This window comes from Pinus tabuliformis, chromosome 1_1 (genome assembly GCF_031772625.1).
Source record: "Pinus tabuliformis cultivar Carrire ecotype Pingquan chromosome 1_1, CPIR1, whole genome shotgun sequence".
NCBI lineage: Eukaryota > Viridiplantae > Streptophyta > Pinopsida > Pinales > Pinaceae > Pinus > Pinus tabuliformis.
In genome coordinates, this window is record NC_142297.1 from 263,583,005 (window position 1) to 263,591,542 (window position 8,538).

An 8,538-nucleotide genomic window follows, 5' to 3' on the forward strand; every position below is an offset into this window, starting at 1 on the left:
GGTGTGGGGGCTTGGCTTCGGTTTGGATAAATCAACCTTAGATCTAGGAGCATCAGGTAGAATTTTCTGAAGAGTCCCATACGGAGAATATATCAGTTCTAATCGCTGGCCTCGGAAAATGGCCTCCTCTTCCGAATAAACACCAGAAAGAGATACATCCTTTGAGATCTCAGGTTTTAATGATTTGAGAAACCATTCGAGAAGGAACTCTGGTGGGATTTCAGCTTTGAGAAGCCTTTTCCTCTTCCTCCATTCCTAGATGTGATCCAAAATGTGAGTTGCGGTGTCTTGTTGAAAGTTAGCCAGAAGTTCAGTTACGGCTTCATATCGAACAGGCAACTGAAAATGGTTCAAAATCATATTAGCCAAATCACAAAAAGAAGTATAGGTGCCCCCTAGCAACTATATATATCATTTGGCCACATTTCTGGTTAGGGTGCGCTAAAATAACCTCAACCTAATCAAATCATCTATTAGGTAGTTGGATGAGCACCATAAGTGAAATGTGGTTACGTGGTCTCCTGGATATTCACCACTCTTCACTTCAAATTTTTGGATATCTGAGGGAAGTTTAGTTGGGACCGAAGGCCAAGCCAGATTGTACCAAATCAGATCATTTGTCAATTTAGTTAATTCTGGCAAGTTAAGCGTGGCCAAAAAAGGAAGTCATGGGGGACCTTGGGAATTCCATCCAGAGTGGGCAGGGTTCCCAAAGGTCTGAAAAGAATGACCTAGATTTTGAAAAACACCAGGTTGCCCGAAGTAACTCATAGAGCCTACTGAACTAAAAGGTGCTCCTTATGGTCCATAAAAATTCAGAGACCAACTCCTGCCAAAAATCCTCCATAACCAGTGAAGTTACCCCCTAATGAAGTATTGAAAGGAGCTAATAGCCCCTGATAAGGATTCCATGCATTAGCAAAGGGTGGAAAATTTTGAAATGAATTAACTAAAGAATACAACACATTCCCTTGTTGGCCGAAAAATTGATTCCCAACTCCTATCCCACTAACCATAGGGTTTGTCCAACTCTGGAAGGGGTTACTACCTTGACTTGTAAAAGAAAAAGGCATTGACCCTACTGTCGGATTGGAATGTGGTATATGACCACTTCCAAATGGGAAACCCTGAAAAGAAGTTGATCCACTCATCATGGATGTAGAGGCGGTCAATGGTATGTTCAAGGGAACTGAAGGAATCCCGTGAGATGACATTCCATAAGGGAAAAATCGAAAACTAAATGCAGTAGCTTGAGAACTTCCACTCGTTAACGGAATGGAAGTAGACCCAAATATAACCGTGCTGGGAGTAATAGAAGGGATGGAAATAGTTCCTCCTCCTTGTACATATATGGGAGTCTGCATGCTCGCAACACTTGTCATATATGCCATGCTTCCAGTAGTGGTCATTGAAGGAATAGATGTATGTAAACCTGGGCTTGAAGACCTATGAGTCGGAGTTCCAACATACAATAGAACGTTTGGATGATCAGGAGGAAGAGGAGAATTCGGAACTGCAACCAACTCTGAAAGCTCTTCAAATTCGATATTATCTTCCAACTGAAAAAGTGCTCAAGAAAGAACTAGTGTGTTTCGCTCTAACTCTCTACTAGTGCTAGGTCTATCTTGTGAATCAATGACCCCGAGTGGAGGATCAATCTCCGATGTGCCGGCTGCCACTGGTTGAAAACCACTCGCAGAATCACTCCTACGCCTTCTAGGAGAAGGCTCAGGACTCATAGGTGATAGCCCACGAAGTCTCCTAGACCATCGAGATGGTCAATCAACGACTTTGAATTATTAAAATATCTACTTAAAGATTCAAAATATTATAGAGCTAGGCTGACTAGGAGCAAAGAACACTCACTAAAAAGTCCCTAAATATATCAGCAATCAAACAACTCTTGAGTATTTCTGCTCCGGGTGATTAGGACCATGTTGGGCTCCAAAAATGGCACTCATTACCATACATTTTTCACTTATGCTTCCATTATATCGCTCACTATTCATCACCTTGTCACTCCATTTTCCCTACTATTCACCATTAACGGGTCTCATTTATATTTTCCAAATATTGTTTATTTTTAAGCATTTTTGAGAGAAATTCTTGATTAAATATTAGAAAATAATATATTTTAATTTATATATGGAAATTGGGTTGTTTTGGTGACATGTGTAGGTTCCAAGGAAGCTTCCAGGGCATCTTTATGTGGCCATGAATGATCAAATTCGAATTTGAAAAGATAAGCTTCATGGAGGAGATCATGGAGGATAGGGTTATGTGTCATCATTGGTTGAGAAATATGTGGGTCAAAGGAGAGAATAGTGGGTCTACATTTATGAGGTTGTTATCTTAGTTTTTGTATAAATAGGAGCACCTCCTCCATTCCAAGGAGGAGGACTCTTAGAGCATTGTATCCAATTGATGATGGAATAGAATAAGGCTTCATTTTTCATATATTTCCATTATGTAGTTTTAGATATAAATTGTGTGGATGTAGGATATGAATTTATGTAGTTTTAGATATAAGTTTTCTTAATGTAGTATATGGAATAATTTGTCTTGTTCTTAAGAGAATTGAGCTCACTCTAAAAGGATGAGAGAAACATGTTATTTCATATTAGATCTTGTTTCATTTCATTGTTTAGATGTTTAAGGATTTGATTGGTGAATGAGTTTTGAATTAAAATCTTATCAGCATGCGAGAGAACAACCAAGGGTCTAAGTTAGACTCTCTCTCCATTTGATTTGCATGATAATTAAAATTCATTCTTTTTCTTTTATGTTTCAAGTATCATATGAGGAGATACCAAGATTCTAAGTTAGGCTCCCTCTCCAATGATTTATATGGTAATTGAAATTCATTCTTTTGTTTTTATGTTTCAAGTCATTTCATTTCTTATGCTCATGAATGACTCTTAGTTTAGTTTGGATTAGTACATGAGAGGACAATCAAGAGACTAAGTTAGTCTCTCTCTCTACTTGAATCTAAACAATAACTAAGTTCATTCTCTTGTTTTCATTTTAAGTTTTTTTAGTTTCATGTAATCAATGATTTCTCTATGATATTGTAGGGAAGGACAACCAGGACCTCCTTAGTTAGGAGCCTCTTCCCTTGCATATTGTATTGAATCTTAAATAATTTAGTTAGACATAGAGTTAGTTGCCTACTCCTGCATATATTGTGCTAGCATCATCACAAGTTTACGAGTTTCCCTGGTCGATAATTTATGCAACAATTTAAGTCCAATAAATTGCCCAACATTTTGGCGCCGTTGCCGGGGATGGTGCTAAGGGATTAGGCATTAGAATTAATTCAATATTTATTTTTCTTTAGATAAAATAACTTGTGAGACCTGGTGACAGCAGGATCTTCATAAGGGAATTCATGTTTTAGTTTTCTCATGATTTAGTGTTTAGTTATTTTTAAATTTTGTCTTTTCAAAAACACCCCCCTGCATGAATAAAAACAAATCAAGTGATTAATATGCTCTCTTCCTACGCTTTGTGCGATCAGGAAGATCAGAAAGTCTATTGATTTTGTTCAAATAAACATACTCTTGCTAGAGAACTAATTTGCAAAAAGACAATCAAGAATTTTGTGAATGAAAAAAACATTTTTAAATTCTTAGATGAAATTTAGTTTTTTTAATTTTAGATTTTAAAAAATAAAAAAATTTAGTTTTTAATTTTAGATTTAAAAAAAAAAAACTAACCATTTTGTTTTTGTTATTTTTAGATATTAAAAAATTTAACCATTTCCTTTTGTTTTAAAAAAAAAAAAAAATTATTAACCATTTTCTTTGTTTTTGTTTTTTAGATATTTAAAAAAACTAACCTTGTTTGTTTTTTTAGATATTTAAAAAAAATACAAAACATTAATAAAAAATATAAAAAAAAAAAATTAAAAAAAATTAACCATTTTTTCGTTTGTTTTTTTAAGATATTTAAAAAAAAAACTAAAAAATAATAACCACTTTTGTTTTTTGGTTTGTTTTGATATTTGAAAAAATATTAAAAACCTGCCAAACATTAAATAAAAACAACACAAAATCATTTAAAAAAAAATCATTTTAATTTTTTGGATTACCATTGCTATTTTTCAACTTAAAAAAAAATAAAAAATAGCGCCTTTGCCCAACATTTTGAACCTGAATGGGGGTGAACCTGAAAGGGGTCCTCCACGGCATCAAACACGCAGCAAGGGCGATGGTGGCATCCAAGATCAAGGGATCAATTCTCTGCACTTCCAGCTCGGCGGCCCTGATGGGAGGCCTGGCGCCCCATGTTTATACCCTTACCAAGGACGCCATTGTAGGGCTGGTGAAGAGCTCGGCCTGTGAATTGGGCGAGTATGGGATCCGTGTGAACTGCATATCTCCCCATGGCATCCCATCCGAGATGTTGGTGGCGTCTTACAGGAAGATTATCGGAGATCACATAACTGCAAAGGAGGTGAGTGAGATTGTTGCTTTGGGTGGAAGTCTGTTGCAGGGGAGAAGCGCTACGGTCGATGACAGTGCTCTGGCAGCTCTGTTTCTGGCCAGTGAAGAAGGTGGGTTCATCAGCGGTCATAATTTGGTGGTGGATGGTGGCTTCACTTCTGCTTGCAGGAACATGCGTTTGATATACCACAGATAGTTCGACCACTGTTGATTTCTATATTTAATCATCCCCGTAGATTGTGTTTTCTCATTGAATCACAATGGCGGTATTTATAAAAATGTTACAGAAGAAAAAGCAGTTACTAGAAAAGACTGGAACCGGCGAAAATCTATACTAGTCCCGGGTATTCGAAGCTGTGCCCAAGGTGCTGAAATGTTGGGTCATCGATTCAACTTGGGGGTAGATATTGCAGAAGCTACTGTTTCCCTTACGAAGCCGACGCAATTTGATGGCAGACTCCATGGAATCGAAAAGCTCTGCCAGCATCTCATATTTGTCTGGAAGACTAAAATTTGTAGTCTTCGGAGACCCGATTGTGCCCACAATACGTATATATATTTTAGCTACAAAGAGACGAAAAAACGTGCAGGACGAGATCCGAGCCACCAATTATTTGCTGAGAAATCAGGGGTTTTGATGGCAATGGAAATAAAGTTGGTTCCAATACGCTTGGCAGCGTATTTTCCAATTTTTAATAGAATTGCCCAGAGCAGTTGTATTCCTCCTAGGCGCTTGCTGGAATTGCTGACCTTGTATATAAAGATTTCTTTTGATATATATTTGTATATTTTTAGTAAAAAAAAAAAAATATTTTTTATTTGTTTAGATTTATATTTATTTGTTTTTATGTATATATTTAGTTATAATTGGTTAACGATTGATTTATGATTGATTTGTTTTGATTTACATATTTAATTTATATTAATTATGATTCTATTAATATATTAATATGATTAACTATATTAATATATTAATACATTAATATATTATGATTATATTAATATATTAATTATATTAATATATTAATACAATTGTATTAATTATATTAACCGTATTAATATATTATTATATTATGATTGTATTAATATATTAATATATTAATAGGATTGTATACTTAAAAAAATTCTTATTTTTGTTGTATTTTTAATTTAAAAAAAAAAAAAAAAAAAAAAATATTAGGTTTTACCAAATAAAATTTTGTTGATTTTCATTTTAAAAAAATAAATAAATAAAATTTTAATAAATTAAAAATTTATGTTTTTAATTTATTGTTTAAAAAAAATTATGTTTTCATTAAAAAAAAAAAAAAAAAATTCACAAAATCCACACAACTTTGAAAAAAAATGGAATACTTGGAAACAAATCGCTTGGAGGATTCTTCTTTCGAAATTGGCTGTTTGTGTCAGTTAACTCATGAAAAGTTTTTAGGTGACATATTAATATGCAGAATGGTGCCCATACTTCTAATGTCAATCTTTTGGCTGAGCACATTTCCTGACACAAACAGGGAGTACTATTTTTCAGGGTTGTTTTAAGAATGGATTGAAATTGATCTCATGAATTGAGTTACTTTCAACGCTTTGATTTTTCTTGAATCTGTTTTATTTGGTATGAAATTTTTGCGTAAGAATCATGAAGGAAATGCGCAATTCTTCTTGAACAAACTTATGTTTTCTTTCTGCCAAGTTTTTTTACAGATTACAGGATGACAAAGCGATCATTACGGAGATTACATTGTGACGACAATTAGCCTTCAAAAAACTACATTCATGAAAATTTTGAAGACAAATCCATGTCCACAACCACTACCTTCCACCTCCCTTTCTGAAAAAGATTTTTAATTCCACCAATCGTACATCCATCGTACACTTCCATATCCATTTTTCACAGCAAGAGTTCATATTCATACATCATGCATTCCCCTTCATTTCCGCCAATAAAACCCTGCTTGAGTCAAAGTCCTAGAGTCTAAAGTATCATTGAAGAAAACACCTAGAGGCTTGCATGCCTTAATGGCAAGTACTCTTGCTAATGAACAATGGGAGTACATTAATATCCCTTGTTCGTTGGATCTTGTAGGTGACTCGACTACGACAAATTTATTCGTACCTACAAAGATGTGTTAGGCATCCTAACTCCCATTGGAATCAATGGTGGGAGCTCTTGTGTTGGCTAGGGGCATTCATTAACGGCCACTAAGTCAACAACTTCTTGCTATGTTCGACATCGACACATTTAATCACATAGTAAGATTTGTGCCATCGAGCGTTGAAGACTTGAAGACCCATATTTTGTAGCAGATGAAGCCAATTTCCATTCATTGTAATTCCATTCATTGTATACATTGTATTTCACTTGAGGACAAGTCAATAAATAAGGCTGGGAGGAAAATGTAACTTCTATATTTTGTATACCTTCCAAGCCTTATATATTTTCAACCATATTCAGCAGACTCATTAAATTCATCATCCAGAAGCAGATACAACTTTCAGCCATGTTCAGCAGACTCCTCAGATTCATCTTTCATCCACAACTTGAAGAAGAAGCTTCAGATCAGAATTGTGGCAGCTGAACATGCATGATTCATCCACTTCCTTAGGTAAGTAAGGTATGATGTTTTCTAACCTTTAATCTTGAAATTCTTTTTAGATGCTAAAATGATGATATTTGGAAAATATTCCACTATTTCACTATTTCCTTTCTCATTTAAAATTGTCAAAAACCATCAGTTGGGGAGGGGGAAATTTCACACTTCATTCTTTTTCCTCATTCATATTACATCTTAACCCACATAGTCTTCCCACAATAAAAACTACTACAAAATGATGAGCATATGATTGATCTCAACAAAGTAAATAATGATTGTAAACACAAGAACCAATCATTAAAAAGAGATCTCAACAAAGTAAATAATTATTGTAAACACAAGAACCAATCATTAAAAAGAGATCAAAGTAAATAATGATTGTAACACAAGAACCAATCATTAAGAAGAGATCAAAGTAAATAATGATTGTAACACAAGAACCAATCATTAAGAAGAGATCAAAGTAAATAATGATTGTAACACAAGAACCAATCATTAAAATATGTCAATGCTTTGCAAATAAATAAAAGTTATCCAAAGATGTGAAAAGTTAAAAGGAAGTCCATGATTGAAAGATGTTTGTTACACAAGAACCAAACATCTTGTAAAAGGAAGCTCATTTAAGAATCAAATCAAATAAGTCATTGTAGTAGCTTGCATGAGGACATGCAAGAACTTCAGTTGGGGAGTATGTTGGGCTCCAAAAATGGCACTCATTACAATACATTTTTCACTTATGCTTCCATTATGTCGCTCACTATTCATCACCTTGTCACTCCATTTTCCCTACTATTCACCATTAACGGGTCTCATTTATATTTTCCAAATATTGTTTATTTTTAAGCATTTTTGAGAGAAATACTTGATTATATATTAGAAAATAATATATTTTACTTTATATATGGAAAGTGGGTTGTTTTGGTGACATGTGTAGGTTCCAAGGAAGCTTCCAGGGCATCTTTATGTGGCCATGAATGATCAAATTCGAATTTGAAAAGATAAGCTTCATGGAGGAGATCATGGAGGATAGGGTTATGTGTCATCATTGGTTGAGAAATATGTGGGTCAAAGGAGATAATAGTGGGTCTACATTTATGAGGTTGTTATCTTAGTTTTTGTATAAATAGGAGCACCTCCTCCATTCCAAGGAGGAGGACTCTTAGAGCATTGTATCCAATTGATGATGGAATAGAATAAGGCTTCATTTTTCATATATTTCCATTATGTAGTTTTAGATATAAATTGTGTGGATGTAGGATATGAATTTATGTAGTTTTAGATATAAGTTTTCTTAATGTAGTATATGGAATAATTTGTCTTGTTCTTAAGAGAATTGAGCTCACTCTAAAAGGATGAGAGAAACATGTTATTTCATATTAGATCTTGTTTCATTTCATTGTTTAGATGTTTAAGGATTTGATTGGTGAATGAGTTTTGAATTAAACTCTTATCAGCATGTGAGAGAACAACCAAGGGTCTAAGTTAGACTCTCTCTCCATTTGATT

At 34.2% G+C, this 8,538-nt stretch overlaps 1 pseudogene; it reads left to right on the forward strand.

Annotated features, from left to right (window-relative positions):
• Positions 1-4,155: 4,155 nt before the first annotated feature.
• On the forward strand, positions 4,156-4,656 carry LOC149212547 (short-chain dehydrogenase reductase ATA1 pseudogene; annotated as a pseudogene).
• The last annotated feature ends 3,882 nt before the right edge of the window (positions 4,657-8,538 follow it).